The sequence below is a fragment of the Anas acuta genome, chromosome 17 (assembly GCF_963932015.1).
Source record: "Anas acuta chromosome 17, bAnaAcu1.1, whole genome shotgun sequence".
Classification (NCBI taxonomy): Eukaryota; Metazoa; Chordata; class Aves; order Anseriformes; family Anatidae; genus Anas; species Anas acuta.
This window is the reverse complement of record NC_088995.1, coordinates 11,914,246-11,931,236: the sequence shown is the minus strand read 5'-3', so window position 1 is coordinate 11,931,236 and position 16,991 is coordinate 11,914,246. Positions and strand designations below refer to the sequence as shown.

Below are 16,991 nucleotides of genomic sequence, written 5' to 3'. Positions count from 1 at the left end.
GTGGGCTCCAAATTACTTAAATATGCATACTACTTTTCCCAGATGCCACTTGTTCATACCCAACACATGCACTGTGCCAGCAGGTAAACAAATCAGGTAACAGACGAGGAACATTCACACTTTCAGGATAATTTTTGCACTGGTGCTAGTGATGTACCTTTAAAAGACAAGACAAAACCCCCCCACAAAAAAAAGCAGGAGCCAAGTTTCTCACATAATCAGCTAAGTCAAGGACTTGGGGTTTAAATATTGCAGAAAATGTCATGAAACTTACGGTCTGGTTAGCAGAGAACTGGAGGAAACTGAAGTATCAGCAGTATCAGTAACTACTAAAGGTACTTTAGGCATCGGACTTGATGATCCTTGTGTGTCCCTCCCATCTCGGGATATTCTGTGATTCCAGGACTCTACTTGAGTGATTTACAGCAGTCTGCTGAGGCACCTGCTTCCAAGACAGCCCTGTCTGGACCAACATCTGATCTACAGAAAGCAGGCAGGCTTCAGGGAGGGAAAATGCAGGGTTATGTTACAGATGAGGAACAAGAAAATTAAGTGACTTGCTTAAAATCACAGGCAATACATGAACAGAAACAGGGACTGAATTTAGCCCTTGTAAACTTTCATTCGAGATTATTGGCATAAAGCTGCCTTCTCTCTGCTCAGTGCCAGAGGAAAGCTCAGAAAAGTCACCCAGAGGTCACAGTGTTGAAAACGACAGGACGTCCCCCACATAGCACACATAAATAGATCCTCATTACAAAATGTAGCAGGATGCTTTTCACATTATCACCTTTCAAAGGTGAGGTCTCAATACAGGCAGGGATGCTTCCAAACAGGAAGGATTTCCTGGCACTTGCAGTGCACCAGGCACCGAACAAGGAATTTATCTTTGCTTTAGCGATGTGACCGGAGGAACAGGACCGTGTTATCTCCACACAGGTCTTCAGGTGACACAGGCATTCTTCCAGCAGTGACTGCAAGAGACAGCAGGATCGCATGGTGCAACATCTGCTGTGGGAGGTTTCTTCTCAGGGGATGACTCAGCTCTTCTGCTTTCCAATCTGCGGTGGAAAAGAGAATAAATTTCCAATTAAAAAGTTAATATGTGGAGAAATGACAAATACACCATGGACTGCTTCTTACCATGTGCTTGTCCTGGGCATGTTAAGGATTGCTCCTCCTGGGTGCCCTTTTGTGCACGTTGGACAGATGTCCATCAGGAAAGGCCTGGGTACAGAATTACTCCTGTCTCAGAAGAGGAGAGGTTAAAGGATTGCTCATGATTTCTCCAGCCTCCTTGTTCTACACAGGGACCTAATAAAGAGATGGCAGAACAAATTCATCACGACTGTGACAAGGCAGTGACAGGCTGTCAGGAAGAGGCTGTCCTGGGGGTGGGTACGAGCGCCAGTTCGCTGGGGATGGATGCTGTCTTCTCCGTAGCTGTTCTCATTCAGAAAGAGAAGAAGGAAAGAATCAGAGCTGGGCTAAGCATCACCATCCCAAAGGTGGAGATTTGCAAAGAATTTTTCCAGACTGTCCAACCACAGGGCTGAGAGCAAGGGGGAGCACAGAAGGGATTGCCCCTTGGACAAATCCCAGAGAGCCAGCCAGATTGTTCATTGTTGGCAGCCAGGGCAAAGGTGTCTTGAAATTATGGAAAACCATCAGTAGTGCTGAATGCTTGTGGTTAAAAAAAAAAAAAAGTTGCAAAGAATCCAGCCAAACAGGCATATTTCTTGGTTCCCACTTGAAATCCAGCTCACACAACCCTCCTACGGGGCTGTGCATCCTATCTTTACATCTCGTACAACCACCTCCTTTCTTCCTGCAGCGCTGTGCTGTGGGTGTGCGCCGTGCCACCAGGGCATTTTCCCTGCTGGGTGGGAAGGGGCTCTCTGTGCCCGCCGCACCGCAGAATGAGCTCTCACGGCAAAGGAAGCAGTGGTCACGGAGGAATCCTTTGCCCCTGCTCACCCTCGGCTCCGCTTTCGCACTGGGAAGTGCGGTTCCAACGAGTACCCTCTCTTCCCACTCCCACACACCCTCACTGCTGGATCTGCATCAAAAAGCAAATGCAAGAGGCTAAACCACTTGGTGCAACCAGGCGGCAGCTGTAAAGGGAGAAGCAGTGGTGGGATGCTGGTGAGCCCTGGAATGCCATTCATCTCAGCCGGGGCTGTAAGCGAAGCCAGCTGCTGCTTAGAGGTGGTCTGGAGGGTTTTGTGGGGACCAGCCCACCTCTCCAGCATTTTATCCATCGTGTCTTGGATTCCAGCCTCAGCTCTTGTCTTCTGTGCCAAAGCCAAGAGCAGAGCCCTCTGCACCCCTCCCAGGATGGTCAGAAAATGAGTGAGCTGCTCTTCCCTAGCCCTCGTCCACAGGGCACTGCTACCCCACTCACAGAAGGGGCATCTCCCCACACCCCCGAGACCATTGCAGCTCATTCCCAAGGTGCTGGGGAACACCAGGGTGTGGAAAAAACAGGCTCAATACTGGAAGGATCGTCCAGAGAAGAGTTTTTCAATGATGGATGAATTCTCGCCATAGCATCAAATAATTGGTCAAATAATCGGTTAACTTATGAATATGGCGATTGCCTTAGGCAATAAGCAGTTAATTTTAAGTGTGGTGTTCACTTGCTTTTCCCCTGATGCCAGGAATGGTCTAAAATTATTCAAGGCCCAACCTCTCCTTCACCCTTTGCACTTCAAATTTCTTTCTAAGCCTTGCAATCTAGGCTAATCCAGCAAAAGCTGCAAAGAAGAAACCTCAGCTCATCCCTGTCCTAGATGTAGTTAATTGCCTCTAAGACAACTCCACCAAGAGAGAAAAAGACAGACTCCATAAGTGAAAAGCTCTTATGATTTTTGCAGATCTGTCAGGTCTTTACACATACTTTTTCCACTGCTTTGAACAGCTACTGTCACATCAAAGTTCATAACATCAAAGTTCATAACAGAGCTATCCACCCAGGAGCTAATAATTCACATATCTCACAACCAGGAAGTAATTTGGGCTTTAAACTCCCAGTTCTGGGATCTGTGTTAACAAGGCACTTTTCCCAGCTCGTTCCTTGTGTATCCAAGCCGTCTCCCTTTAATGTGAGAAAGGCCATAGACAGTCAAAGATGCACCAGAAGGAAACAACTCATAAACTCGCGGCATTCCAAAAAAAATTCATTCCCTCTAGAATAAGCAGGGCTGATCTAATCTCAGCCTCGTTGGTTTCTGCTGCCAGCCCTGAAGACACACACACAGAAATTAAACATTCCCCTGCCCTTCACAGGGACTCTGGCAGAGCAAAAAGGCTTTGTGGCTGCGTCACATTCGCTCCCCAAAGCCTCTTCTGCTGGCATCTATTAAGATATCTCTTGATTAGCATTAGCTACATTATTCTCCAGTCTTTTCATAGGCAAAGCAGATTTCTTTACAGCTGCACGATGTCAATAACTGCTCTATGAGATGAACCACAACCTCACATATGTTCAGTGCAGAAAGAAGTGTAGCTTAAATGTGAAGTGTCCATCATGCAGATGGAGACCTGACACAGAGACTGTGCTTTTCCATCATGTTCTGGCTGCTCCCTGTACCCGAGTGCAATGTACAGACCTTCAGCTGAGCACAGTGCCTCTTAAGAAATGGTATGGAAGCTATTAAAGTTTAAAATGCAATCATGCACATGAAAGAGAGGTCATTCTTTCACACTGCTTTGAGTCCAAGCAAAAGAAAAAGGGGAAGTATCTCAGCTGATTAGAATAGGTCAGTGGGGAAGAAATGGAAGACCAGAGAGGTAGGGGATCCCAGCTCAGATGAAGCAGGTCAGAGGAGGCAACCTGCTACGTTAATGCAAGCAAGACAAATAGTGATGGATCTGAGTGGCCTCACCCTCACCCTGCCAGCCCCAGCAAAATTCCAGAGAAATGGGGAAAAATGGTGAACTGTGACTCTAGCAGCATAAAAAGCTATAGGTATTTTTAACAAAGTATTTCATTCTTAACCTGGGTCTCTGTCAAGCCCCAGTGTTGGTTGGGACTTGTGGAAGCAATAATTTATAAATTACAAACAGTAGCAAACTAACAGCTGTTTCAGCATCTGCTGTTGCCTGTGAAAGAAATATACTCAAAGCCCCAGGAACCTCAAGGTGTCAACCAAAGAAACTTGCTCGTACGAGCTTCCCCATCAATCAGAGTGACCAGCGTCTAACCACAGCTCGGGGTGGCAGAAAACAAATGCTTCCAACACGCTGCTTGCTATTTGCTCTGGTGACTAACAGCTCGGGGGAAAAAAAAGTTTGCAAGCAATTTATGAGTGGAAAAAAAGGTAACACTTGAATATTATTCATTGCAAATTATTCATGCTCTTTTTCATGCAACTAGTCTGTCCATTCATCAAAATTGTTGCTCCATCCAGGGCTGGGAAACAAGCTGTTACTCATTTTTATTTTCTTGTATTGCTCTCAAAGTATAATATATAAGGAAAGTCATGCTCTGCTGGTACACAAGCAAAGGCCAGAATTACAGCAAAACAAAGCTGCAGCCAGCAGAGCCGTGGGGCTGCACGCAGCTCCCCTGGGGAAAGGGACAGCGTAAATTCAGTGAGAAACGGGGGGGAGAGCGAGGCATAAGATTTTAGACCTTGCTCAAGCAGGTCAGCAGGGTTTGCAGCAGGCAGGGGGGATGTTCGTGAACACTGGTAAGGGGAAGCAGCCCCCACGCAGTGCCCACAGCCCCCCAGCATCCTGGAGGGCCGATGTGGTGGAAAGAGCTCAGTTTTCCACTCGGGGCAGAGGCATCGTGGCTCTGCTGCTGAAGGGGAGCGTGCGGTGTTGTATGCAGACACATGCACCTGCACACAGATTGAGTCATTGCATGTGGCAGGTACCAGACGGGTCTTCGCATGCATAATTATTCAATCTGCATTTGTGATAATTGCCTGGGCAAATCCGGCATGCAGGCGGGTGTTTTCCTGGGCTTGTTAGACTGCTGATAAAAAAAAAAAAAAAATCAAAACAAAAAGCCAGGATTGCTTATGCATTCCTATTTTCTTGTTTTTCCATTTCATTGATTAAAATGTGAGAGTGAATTTAGCCTTAATGAATGTCAAGGACGCTCTCGCTGGAGGTTAGACTAGTTCAGGCAGTGCTCTGCAAACTTTCCGTGCTTGCCCGTGCCAAGCAGACCGTCCTGACTTGCCGACCGGCCTCTGCCTGCACTACCCACAGGGCTGAGCACCCTGTGACCGTGTTGTCCCCATGTGCTTGGACTGGTCACTGTGCAGGTGACAAGAGGTTGGCCAGGCTCACACAGGGGGCTCGCTGTGCCCCTCAGTCTGCTCCCGGCCCCAGCCCGGCCCGGCCCCAGCTCAGCAGCTCCTGTTCTGCTCTTGCAGAGTAAGATGTTTACCTACAGCCCTGCCTTTCTGCAGCAGCTGGAAAGTAGGCTGAAATACAGGAAACATGACATCATTTGCCTTCTCCAGCAAAAGACAGATTAGCGTCTTTGTAAGGGGAAGCAGTGGTGAGAAACGCACACCCCCAGCAGTAAATTCCACTATTACAGAGACACATTTATTGGGAGATAACAAAAGAAAGCTGCTTCTGCAGTGACTTTTTGGATAGAAAAAAGGAGACATCTATTTTATTCTTTTGAAGTAGATACTGTGTAGGAAATGGCTAGCTTTTTACAGCTGGCTGTGTTTTCAGCTATAGTTTTCCCCAAACCTGCTCCTGAAGCTATGTGCTATATGAGTCACTCCATCAAATAAAGAGCAGTATAAGTTATTGCGAGCACCAGGCTTTTAGATTTCTCAGTCTCTTCATCTGAAGAACAAAAATTACCCCCCTCCTGACTTCTTAACTTTGTTGGCCAAACTTTAAAGCTGTGGCTGAAAACCAAGCAAACGTACTGAGCATGCTACTGTAGTGCAATGGGTTTCATGTAGTTCAAAGTCAACATTCCTGGGTTCATTTCCCAACTCTACCATGGCCTTTTCTTTTCCTTTTTTTATTAAACCTCCAGCAAGTCATTTGATGAGTCTCTGCCCTGCAAAACAATCCTGTCCTGAAGGACGCCAGAAGGCGCAGAAATCCGTATGAGCAAATTGCTTCAAATCCTTCTTTGCTTGCATATGAAGCCACATAAATGAATAATGGAATTAGTTACTTCTTCCCGAAGAGATCATGATTTTTAAGGTTAAACAGTGCTGTTTGGGGATTGTTCGCACAATAGCTAACTGGGGTCATCTACAAACTAATGGCTCACTCCCAACAGCCCAGCCGGACTGCAGAACAATATTCAAAACCACAGCCGAGCCCTGGCGCCTGCAAAAGAGCTGCTCACTGTTCACACCAGATAGTGAGGCTGCCGCTCCCTTATTGCTGGCCCAAGGTCAGGGCAGCCTTTCCACTGCATCACTTTTTCCCTTCTCCGGGTGCACACATTTATTCCCCCACATCTCCCACTGCCTTCTCCCACGCAGCACTGTGCTGTTTGCGGCTCCCCAGTAATTTTTTAGGATAACGTGGGAAGCCAGTCAGATTGGGGCCTCTGAAAGGTCAAGTTGGCAACTGGAAGCGCAGAGGTGTTTCTAACCAGCCTACTTTCAATGGGTTACATTCACCACAGGAATAGTGAGCAGATTTCCTTCATTCAGCATTCAACACCATTTCCTGCTTTGTCCTGTTTCTTGTACCAAAATCTCTGCTGTATTGCCCAGCTCCATCCTTGTGGCCCTTGCCGATTTGGATGGCTGGGGACAGGCTGCAATGTCCAATTGGTACAGAGAGTACGGGTCATTTTGGTGCTGCCCCGGGTGGCTGTTTGTGCTCCGAGCCTTCTGCTTCGCACCTGCAAGGAGAAAGGAAAGCACCTCTTCTGCAGCCTTGCTCATTCACACAGAGCCGGGGAGGCTGCCAGCAAGGAGTTTTTGCAAGAGAGAGGATCCTAGCAAGGTCTGATTTCCAGCTGGGAAATGCATTATACATCCATTACCTTAGGGAATCTGTTGAGAAGGCTGAGCAAGGCTGGCAGTGGGTAGCTATTAAATATATTGCAGCTATTATTATTATTACTGTTGAGAAGGCAGGCACTAGGATATCATTGAGGGAGGCTGACGAGGAGAAATATAAGCAAAACACCAGCAGCACATAGGAAATTAAACCATCTTCAGAAACTAGCCCAGGGAAATGCAAAACCAAAGTACAACTAGCTGGAACAGGCTTTTTTTTTTTTTACTGCAAATGTTTCTATATTCACCCCATTGCCCACTCCTCAGCCACAATCAGAGCCCCATTTTGGACTGGAATGAAGTGTTTAAACCTGGCAGAAACCCAGCAAAAAGAAAAGGTTATGTACTTAGCATGAGACTTTGCAGCCAAAAGAGCTCACTGACTCCAAGGTCCCTGGGTCAGCCCATCCAAAGCCCACTTGGGACAGAGCAGTTCCCACTGTGCCCCAGACTTGGCCCAAGGTGCCCGCTGCTCTCCTGATTTATTGGAGACTGAAGCTCACACTCCCATGGGATTCCCTTGCAAAGAACAAACCAAATTAAGGCTGCTACATCTGGAAATCAGATTTCAAGAAAATTAACTACTGAAAAAAAAAAAAAAAGAAAAAGAAAAAAAAAAAACACTGCTTATTTGCATCACAGTCTCTAAAACTGCAGAATTCTGCCTGTTATTCATTAGAGGTGCTGTGGCAGAATGCATTTCTGGTAATACAAATGACCCTTTCCACCCATAAATATCCTTCTAGCTTTCAGATGCCCCTCAGGTCTTTCTGTTAGTGTCCTACACCTGGTACTGCTCTAAGAAAAAACATATGCCAGGAGAGCACCCTTATTAATCCAACTTGTGAAGATTGCCAGAGGAAAGCAGATGACCTAAACACTGTACTTGATGGAAGGAAATCACTATGTTCTCACTTAAAACGTGATGGCATTCAGGGGCTCACGTCAAAAGCTGAGTCTCTGTGCATGGGGCTACACAGACTCCCAGCAGAGTCTGCACAAAACACACACACTGCATAAAACACACACACATAAAAAAAGGAATAAAGGTGCAGCGATGGAGGAAAAAAAAAAATAACTTTGGACATGTTTCCACTCATTCCTTCTAAGGAAACCAATGGCACTCTTGTCACGTTTATCAAAAGAAGTGAGAGCAGGAGAGCAGGCCCTCCTGTGAGCACCGTGAAGCAGGCCAGTAGGCCTGCCCGGCCTGGCTGCAGCGCACCAGGTCCGCCCCGCAAAGGCCGATCACACTATGAATTTCAGTGTGAGCAGCTTTCCTGACACCATGCCCTGCTCAGCAGTGGCACATTTTGGACACTTGGTAGAGCTTTTCCCCACACCGGGGCTCTCTGTGCCCTTCCCCTCTAGCAGAAGGCCCTCTTGCCAGAGCAGGGCTGAGGTAAAAGGTTTGCCTCTCACCACTGCCCCGGGGACAGGCAGATGTATGGAGGCAAAGCCTTTCGATGCTCCTTTTCATGTCAAAACTCTATTTCCCAGGGAGTCACAAAACAAAATTGCATTTATTCTAAGTTAGATCGGAAGTTTCCAAATAGAAATGACATTTTTGCTGAAACAAATGCCAGGATCCGGTGCAGTCCAGTCCTCTACAGCTGGGCCTGTGGCAGAGCCCAGGGCATCTTTTGCTTCACCCAGGACACCACACTGATAATCTTAACACTGCCACCTGCAAATATTTTTACGGGCTTTTGATGACTGGACCACTGTCTACTTTATCAGGTATTTGCTTCCACACGGCAGCAACGTGCACTTCTGCTGGGGCTGCTCCGGGAGGTTACCACACCGCATCCCACTGCTCAGAAAGGCAAAATCCAGAGGCAGCTTCCAGCCTCAGGAAACAGCAACTCTGTCTGCAAACTGTAAACCTGCCTGTCTGATGCAGGTCAGGGCTGGTGAAAAACATGACCCAGTTGCCTGCAGGGTTTTTGGTGCTGCCATGTGGCTCGTTAACCCAGATGGGGATTGCATCTTCCCTCCAACTTCCTTTGAAAAAGGCAGCCCCAAGGTTTCTCCTTCCCAAGCTCACACAAGGGGAAACGTGGGAGAGGATCTGAGGTGGACAGGTTTGTCTGCATAGAGCTTTATAGATCTACCTAATCTGTACAGCATCTTTCTCTCTATGGCACAGGGTGGAGCGATGTTCCACTTGGTCAAATGCTATTCCCTTTTATCTTTTAATTTCCAGCCCTGCAAACAAATACATCTGCCAGACTGTATGTAAACAGAATAATGGGTTCTCTGGCCAGCAGGAAGGTATGACTCATTAATTGCTTTACACCACAGTATAAAAAGCCATCAGTGTCTGCTATGGCCAATCTCCTTGTAGAAAAGACATTTTTTGATTGTATTTTTCAAAAGAAGCCTCTGTGTGCTCTGCCACTGTTTGCTATGTAAATTTTGGTGTTAATTGCACCAAAATGAGAAGCATATTACTTAAATCAGTGCACTCTTCAGATGGGCATCAGTGCATGTGTGTGATATTCTGCCAGATGTTATTTTATTACTGCAGTTTAATACCCAACCATCTGCTTCCTCCTTATTTTGTCATGGTTTGTATTCTCCCTGGGACCTCTTTTCTGTTACACTGGCTTTTATCATCTGCATTATGTATTAGTATGGTCAAGGCTAAAGGCTGGCAGCATCCCGAGTACAATATTTGCCCAGGGAAGCAGAAGAGCAGCAGATTATTAAAGTAAGAGCACGGAACGGATACTGCAATTCGACCAGAGAATGAAGTTGATAACACAGAAAGACAAAAACAAAGCTGAATATTTAGGGGCTAGCTATAGTGTTCCCAATTGAGACAGAGCATGCAGTATACCTTGCAGTTTGGGGGGGGGGGGGGGGGGGGGAGGAAAAGCCTTTTAGGGATGGACTGGAAAAACAAAACAAAACAAAATAAAAACTCTTTATTTATCTGAAATTATTTTTTTTCTTCCCTCTCCCTCTCCAGTCTGCTCAGTGCTGCAAATGCAAGACAACAAGAGGAGGCATTAACAGGGATTTTAGCTGGACTTCCCCATTGCTTGGCACTGTGATTTGAGCCTGCTTTGAGGCTAGTAACTTGAGGGCCTTGAGGATGCATCACATCAGCAGCACAGCTGCTAACACAGTCGTTGCTTAAGTGCATGTGAGAGCACAGGGCAGTGGAAAGTGGAAGCAAACCTATGAAGATTAACACCTCCACAGTGCAGGAGGGTAGTACTGCTAGCAACATCAAGGAAAAAGCAAAACTCCTTTGAACATGAATATTCCCATGTTTGCTCAAACACAGTAGACTGCAATTAGAATTATGGGATATTTGCTTTGGATGTACTCAGTCATGTCTGAACAGCTTCAATTCCACACCATAAACTAAATTCATCACTGACTGAAAATGGTGGAGACAACATCACATAGCCACTCTGCAGAGGACTTTGTCAAATCTTGTTTCTGCCAAACAGGACCATATTTTGCTGTTTATGATGTGAGTTCTGAATATGCTCCTGAGACACTTTAGAAAGAGCCTCAGTGGTTCTCCCACATACAGCCAGGGAAGGGAAGATGTTGAGCTGAGCCATGGAGACATAGAAGTGAAAGCAGCAATCACAAAGAAAGAAAGAGCCTCTCTTTCTGATTTCTCTTACTTTTTCAAAGCAACTAGATAACGTTTTTCAGATCAATTTCACAGGGACTTTTTCAAGGGTTTAACAGCATATCAAAAGCCAGGAGCCCTAATTAGCAGTGTGGGGGCTGGCCATCTTCAGCAAGCCTCACAGTAGGTCTCAGAGGCATTTCAACATGCGTGTTCCCATGAGGGAGTGAGATTGTTCAGATAATTCATTTTACCAACACATAAAGCAATATTTTCAATAATTCTGTCTAGTCTGTTGCAATTTTATTGTCTAGTAAGAGATAATGGATAAAAACGACCTGACCTTTTGTTAGTAAACTTCCACTAGACTACACGTAATATTACTTGGCACTTCATATCCTCAAAGCACTGCACAAATACTAAGTAATGGATCCACATGGTAATTGTCCCACACAATAAAGAGCAAAGAGATCAGTATTTACAGTAAGTATAGGGAGCACAAGGTTTAGGGCCTATCCACAATATAAATCTGACCAGTTTTGGAGATTGTGTTACCCCAGGCAGGCCCCTCTCATGCTACACCAGTTCATCCAGTGGTGTTATAACTGGGCTACAAACACCGCCCTGTAAATGCCATAAAACAAAAACAGTCGCATAACAGTACCCAGTTTCTGGCTTCCTTTTGGTTAAGAATGAAATTAACTTTCAATTGATTAGGAATTTTAAGCATGACAGGGAATATAACCCAAATGCAATGCAGAACGGACAACGGACCTGCACAGCAGACGCTTTTGCCTCCAACCTATAAAGCTATTAACCCTGGCATGAATTTTTATTTAGTGTTAATTAGGGGACTGGCAGCAAAAATCAATTAATTAATTACATCTCAGATCCACTGGAAAGCATAATGGAAATCAAAGAGAGCTAGATTATCCTGCATCCATGGAGGAAAGGCTTTGGTCAATGGTACTCCTTTTCTCTTTAAGATATCAGGGTTTAAGCAAATTTAAAAACAAAAAGAAGACGAGGAAGAAGAAAGTAAAGACTGATGTGAGCAAGATCATTTCTCCTAGTTGGAAAAGCTGAATCCTTCCTTGACTTGAGTCATCCTCTGGGACAATGTCCATCTCTGGCTCCTGCTTCCATTTTTACCTTTGGAGTTCTCCAGTCCCGGGGTTTTCCTGCATCAGTCCTTCTGCAAAGCTCTCCCTATTTGCAAAGCACCACACATCACCCACAAACAACCCCACAAATTCAGGTTATGAGACCTCTGGAGAAGGTTTAGAAGGTCCCCCAGGGAGCTGTTTCCATAGGACTCGAAACGACATGGCAGCACACATCCACGTCCCTCTGGGGAACATGCACATTTTGCTGTTTCATCTATTTGGACAAAATTATGTACCGGGCTTGGTTTTGCTTTGTTTTTTTACTGCCCAAGGTACAATTAGCTAAATAACATTACTGACAGTGATTAGCGGGTGCTAATTACAATAGGATTTCTGTCAAATTACATGTTGCATAAATACGGCCTGACAAACTAGTTCAATTTTTAGAAAAGAGGGAGGGAGCAACAGGGCTGGGAGCACGCGTGCTGCTGGCAGGCATCTCGTGGGCAGAGCAGGGCGCAACACAGCACTCTGTTAACATGCCTCCAATCTTTTGCATTATTTCAAGCAGGAGACTTCCACTGAGGGATTTCTGCCTGGGCAGGATAATAACACTTGGCCTTCCCAGTTGCAAGATATGGAAATTATAACAGTAGCAAGCGCGCGTGTTTGTAGAGGGTGCCAAGCGCTTCCCAGCTTGGAAACCTCCTGCTGCCACAGCGTTTGTGCCATGGAGAAGGTTGAATCTCATCGCCCAGGATGCTTGAGAAGAGCTGGCTGGCGTTACCGAGAGCCTGTGCTGCCCTCATTGCATTCCCAGCAGTGTGTCGGTGCCGTGGTGCAGGGGAACGCACTGCACGCCCCCGCCAGCACCCCGCGTGCTCAGCCCATTCGTCAGCGCCGCGGCGGAGAATAAATATTTATAAACGGCTTGTCAGCTCTAATGTGATAAATTATCTCCAGTCATCGCAGAGGTGGCTCAAGATGTGTTAAGCCAGTTCTAAACATTTGGTTAAGAAAACGCCTGAGAGGGAACAGGACTGGGGAGAGCAGGAAAAAAATGCCTGCTGCAAGAAGACCTCACAGTGAAGGACAAAACATCTTCCAGTCTGACTTTGCACCGTGCTTCTTGCCCCTGGTTTGTGAAGTGTAAGTAACCTGCTGAAGTACATTAAAACTCTCTTAACTAACCCCAGTTTATTGTAAATATTACAGCAAATCCATTGTAAACAGCAGCAAGAGGCTTTTGGGAACCCATTAATCAAAATAAACTGCTCTGGAAAATGCCTCTGCTCAGCTTGTTTAACTAGCGCTGCAGCTCCATACTGCATAGCTGATTTCAAAATATACAATTTATTGCCTTGGATGTCTTTGCTCAGAGCTAAATCTAAATTCCTCTGGGTACTTTAACATACAGTTAATCAAAGCACAATGCCACCCCTATCATATTTACAATCTGGCAGGCAATTAGTCAATAATAAATAAAATGCATTGGAAAGACAAATGATATTACTGTGTATGTATCAATGGGCTTATAGGCTCAAAAGATTTATCAGTACCACTGGAGAGAATAAATATTTATAAATGGATGTGTCACTCATAAAGTGATAAACTATCTCCAGTCATCACATGAAGAATGCATATTTTCAAGTTGACATACTTTATTATCTACCTAATCATTTTTCAAAAGGTGTTTTTCAACTTTATTAGCCATACTTAACAACTGGAGGAACTTATTATCATCATCACTGAATTGAGGTTGTACAGCAAAGCACTGCTCACAATTTGGACTACAGGTTGTAAAAATAGAATAGATTTTCTTTCTTCTTTGTTATCCTTTGGCCACAAATGAGTACCAAAAGTCCTGAAAACTCTATTTCTGTGAGTAGAAAAACTTAAAAAAATAATAAAAAAAAATAAAAAAAAGCCTTCCCTGAATAAAAATTTCAACAGTCAGAACGTTTAAAATCCAAATGCCATTGATATGCAGATATTTGAAACCCATCAGGATTCAAAACATTTTGATTAGCTCTACCACAGTTTAATACTGCGAGGGAGCAGGATTTGAAACACGGGTACAAACAAATCTTTTCTACGATTCTTTTCTCACCACCTCCAGGAATAGGAGTCCTCATACCCAGTTCTGCTGAATTAAATGAGTGACTTGCAGTGTCAGAACTAAGTATGTGTTTTAAAACCTACCAATTTTTTGTATAAATATTTAAATAGGAGTGCTTTTTAGCAAAGTAGCTTGTGTTAGCAAAAGTGTGAATGAAGTTATATTTGTATAAAATGTTTACACTATAGCTGTATTTGCGGAGAAGATTTAAGCCAATATAACTGCACCCACACTTAGAAGCGTTCACAGAAATAGCACAGAAAAGAGTAATTCTTTTCTGCTTACATCCTCACAAACAGATCATTAGCTACTGATTAACTCGACCATATTTATTTATAGAACTCTGATTTTCATTTTATACTATTTTATTTTATTGACTGAACAGCTAAAGGTACATATATTCTAAAATATCTATGCAACAGTTTTAAGACCATGAGTAGCCCAATATCTGAGGTTTAGCTGAGAAGAGACAGGCAGGATCTGAATTCATGAATTAGCCCAGCAAGGTGCTGCAGCACCGCCAGGACAGATGTTTGCATGTTTGCCTGTGTGCTCTGATGCTGCACCTCTGGGTTTTCCTGCCTCAGGGGATGGAGCTCTGCTTGGCTTGCACATTGAAACTTGTGAGTAAGCAAGGGAAACTGGATATTCTCCACATCTGCGGGTCTGCCATGCCAGTTAGACCTGATAAAATTTTAAGTGCTCCCTTGAATGAAGTTTTTTAAATGCTGCTGTTGTTATCCCACTCATTTTACATTTGAGTTTGGCAGCAGATGCCATTAGTAAACATTCAGTGTCAACAATGTCATGATGTTGCTCTTAGAGCTGTGTCAAGTACCGTAGCATGATCTTGTTGCATTTAAAATTAACCACAGTAGTAAGGCTGTGCCAATTCCTCGCATTAGATACAGAATCGAGCCAGTAAATGTGTCAGGTGCACAGAGCGTGGTTCAAGAATAAACAAGCGACAAATGAAGCTCCATTCTTGTGTTGCTTATTCCTTTGTGCCACGTCTTGTCATGCAAATTAATTGTTAGAGAAAAAGCCTTTCTTGTGCTCCTGTTGTACTGAAAAACTCTATTTGTGCAAGAGAAACCAGAGATAGTAGCTAGCTAAATGCCTGTGGACCTCTGGGAGAACTATGAGACAGCCACTTAGAACCTGGTTTTCAACTTCTCATTCATTATTCTCAAATTAACTTTGGAGGCAGGACAAGGAGTTCAGCTAAACCATGCAGATTTGTTTATCTAGGAAAAAAAGAAAAACATTTTAGAAGCACGTTGCCCAGGCCATGCCAGTTAACAGGCCTCTGTTCAAATGCGCCTTTTTTCCTGATGCAGTCACAGAGTTTTTCTCTGCAAATCATTTCTCAGTGTAAATCTTCAGCTTCTTGGAAACCACATGACTGATGGTCCTCAACGCTCAAGCTCCAAATAATCTATTGCACTTTAGCTGCAGAGTTGCCCACTCAGCATTATACACAGCTCTCTTTTGCACCACTTGTTTTACGAGGTATAATACCAGTTTTACATCCTTCTTAGCTGAGGCTCTGACAGTTTTTTTCCTCTATGATTCAGACTGGGGAAAAAGAAATGCATTTGGTGAATTGAGAAATGCTCATGTTAGACTGTTTTCACCTTGCTTATTCACATACAGACAGAAAAGATCTAGGATGGAAACCCCAAAATGTGCGTGCAGGAGAGCTGCAGAGGCCTGGTGCACTGAAAACACAGCAGTTGGCCCAGGCTCACCCAGACCTGGCCCAGGACCCAGAGCTGCCACCTGCAGCACCACCCAGTACCACTGGAGCACCAGCTGACTGCAGCACTTTGAAGGTCCTGAGCAAGCATGACATTCACCACCGACTTTTTTCAGTTTGCCTGTAAGTTTCTATCAAAACACCTTTCTCAGTAAGTGGGGCAGGTAGCGATTCCTACACCCCACTTCTCAGCAAGCACCACGCTTCCCAGGTACGTGCACGGCTCCATGCAGGGGAGCAAGGCGCCTTCCAGGAGCGCAGCACCAGGTGCGCACGCCATGCCTCACTTCTCTTCCAGCCTGGGCTCACTGCTGCTGCGTGAGCTCCTGCCAGCACCTTCCCCAGGGACTGCCCTGGGGCTTGCTCTTCTGCAGCACCCATGCCAGGCACCAGCCCTGGCTCTTCCCCACTTCCCTCCAATGCTGGGAGTGAGCACTGCTCACCGTGCTCCTTGCTGCACCGCAGCCAGCTGAAGGCACCCAGCCCCTAGGACGCTGCTAGCTTGTGAACAAACTTTAAAAAGCTGTGCCTCAGCACCACATGGAAGAAGTTGTGCTCAAAAGCAAAGACAGGTTCCCCAAGGACACACTGTGCTCAGAACCAAAGGCAGATTCCCAAGGGATGCACACAGCAACACCAGCCTAAATCACTCAGGAGAAAAGTCCTCCCTGGGTCTGCCCATATCTCAGCTTTTCCTTGGGCAAAAAGCAGATGGCAGAGCAGCCTGGAATCAGACTTCTGTTCTTCACTCTTACTGTTTCCAGTAGATGCACACAAGCATTACTTTTAAACAAATAACCCCCTCCCCCTTCCTCTGAAGCAGGAGCAGCACTGGCAGGGAGGAGACAGCAGGCTGGGTGCTGGTGCTGTGGGCGAAGGGCAGCTGCAGCCCTGCTGCCCACCGCAGGACATCCTATAGCAAGGCCAGACAATCCCACACGGGGCTGGGAGTTTGTTTGTAACAAGGGGTTTGGCAAGTCCAGCCACCTTAAGAGCTTCTGGGGAAGAAAAAAAAAAAGAAAGAAGAGCACAACAACACACTGCTCCTGTTTCATAAGCATGCCAGAGACCATTTCTTGTGAATAACGCCTCTTACGCAACCCGGGCACCATTACATCAGCGACCAGAAAAACTGCCACGGCGGGGTCACCCCCGTGCCAGCAAGCACGGCCTCGCTTCACACAGCCAGGGTGAGGTCTGCGAGCTGCCTGACACTGGGGTTTGCCAGGACAGAGGGCTTGAGCGGAGCTCACAGCACCAAGGTGCGGTAAAGGAAAGCGCTGGGGGCAAAATGATGTTAAATCTTTGAAATCGGCAAGCTTTGGTCCAACCTCATCCCACCAAAATATTTCCAAAAGACAGCTGGTGACCTGCAATGGATCGCCTAGGTACCTATAGCAAAGCC

At 45.6% G+C, this 16,991-nt stretch overlaps 2 long non-coding RNA genes across 2 annotated transcripts in view; both read right to left on the bottom strand.

Annotated features, from left to right (window-relative positions):
* Window positions 1-206: 206 nt before the first annotated feature.
* Window positions 207-1,333, bottom strand: LOC137841277 (uncharacterized). The gene is made up of 2 exons (XR_011088533.1): window positions 1,144-1,333; window positions 207-1,061 (listed from the first exon to the last, which is right to left on the bottom strand). It is a non-coding gene; the product is annotated as an uncharacterized lncRNA (long non-coding RNA).
* Window positions 1,334-6,293: 4,960 nt separating this feature from the next.
* The window catches only part of LOC137841276 (uncharacterized), a 35,198-nt gene continuing 24,500 nt past the window's right edge, over window positions 6,294-16,991 (bottom strand). Inside the window, exon 3 of the long non-coding RNA XR_011088532.1 lies at window positions 6,294-6,847. This is a non-coding gene — a long non-coding RNA (uncharacterized lncRNA). The remainder of the gene's footprint in view (window positions 6,848-16,991) is intronic.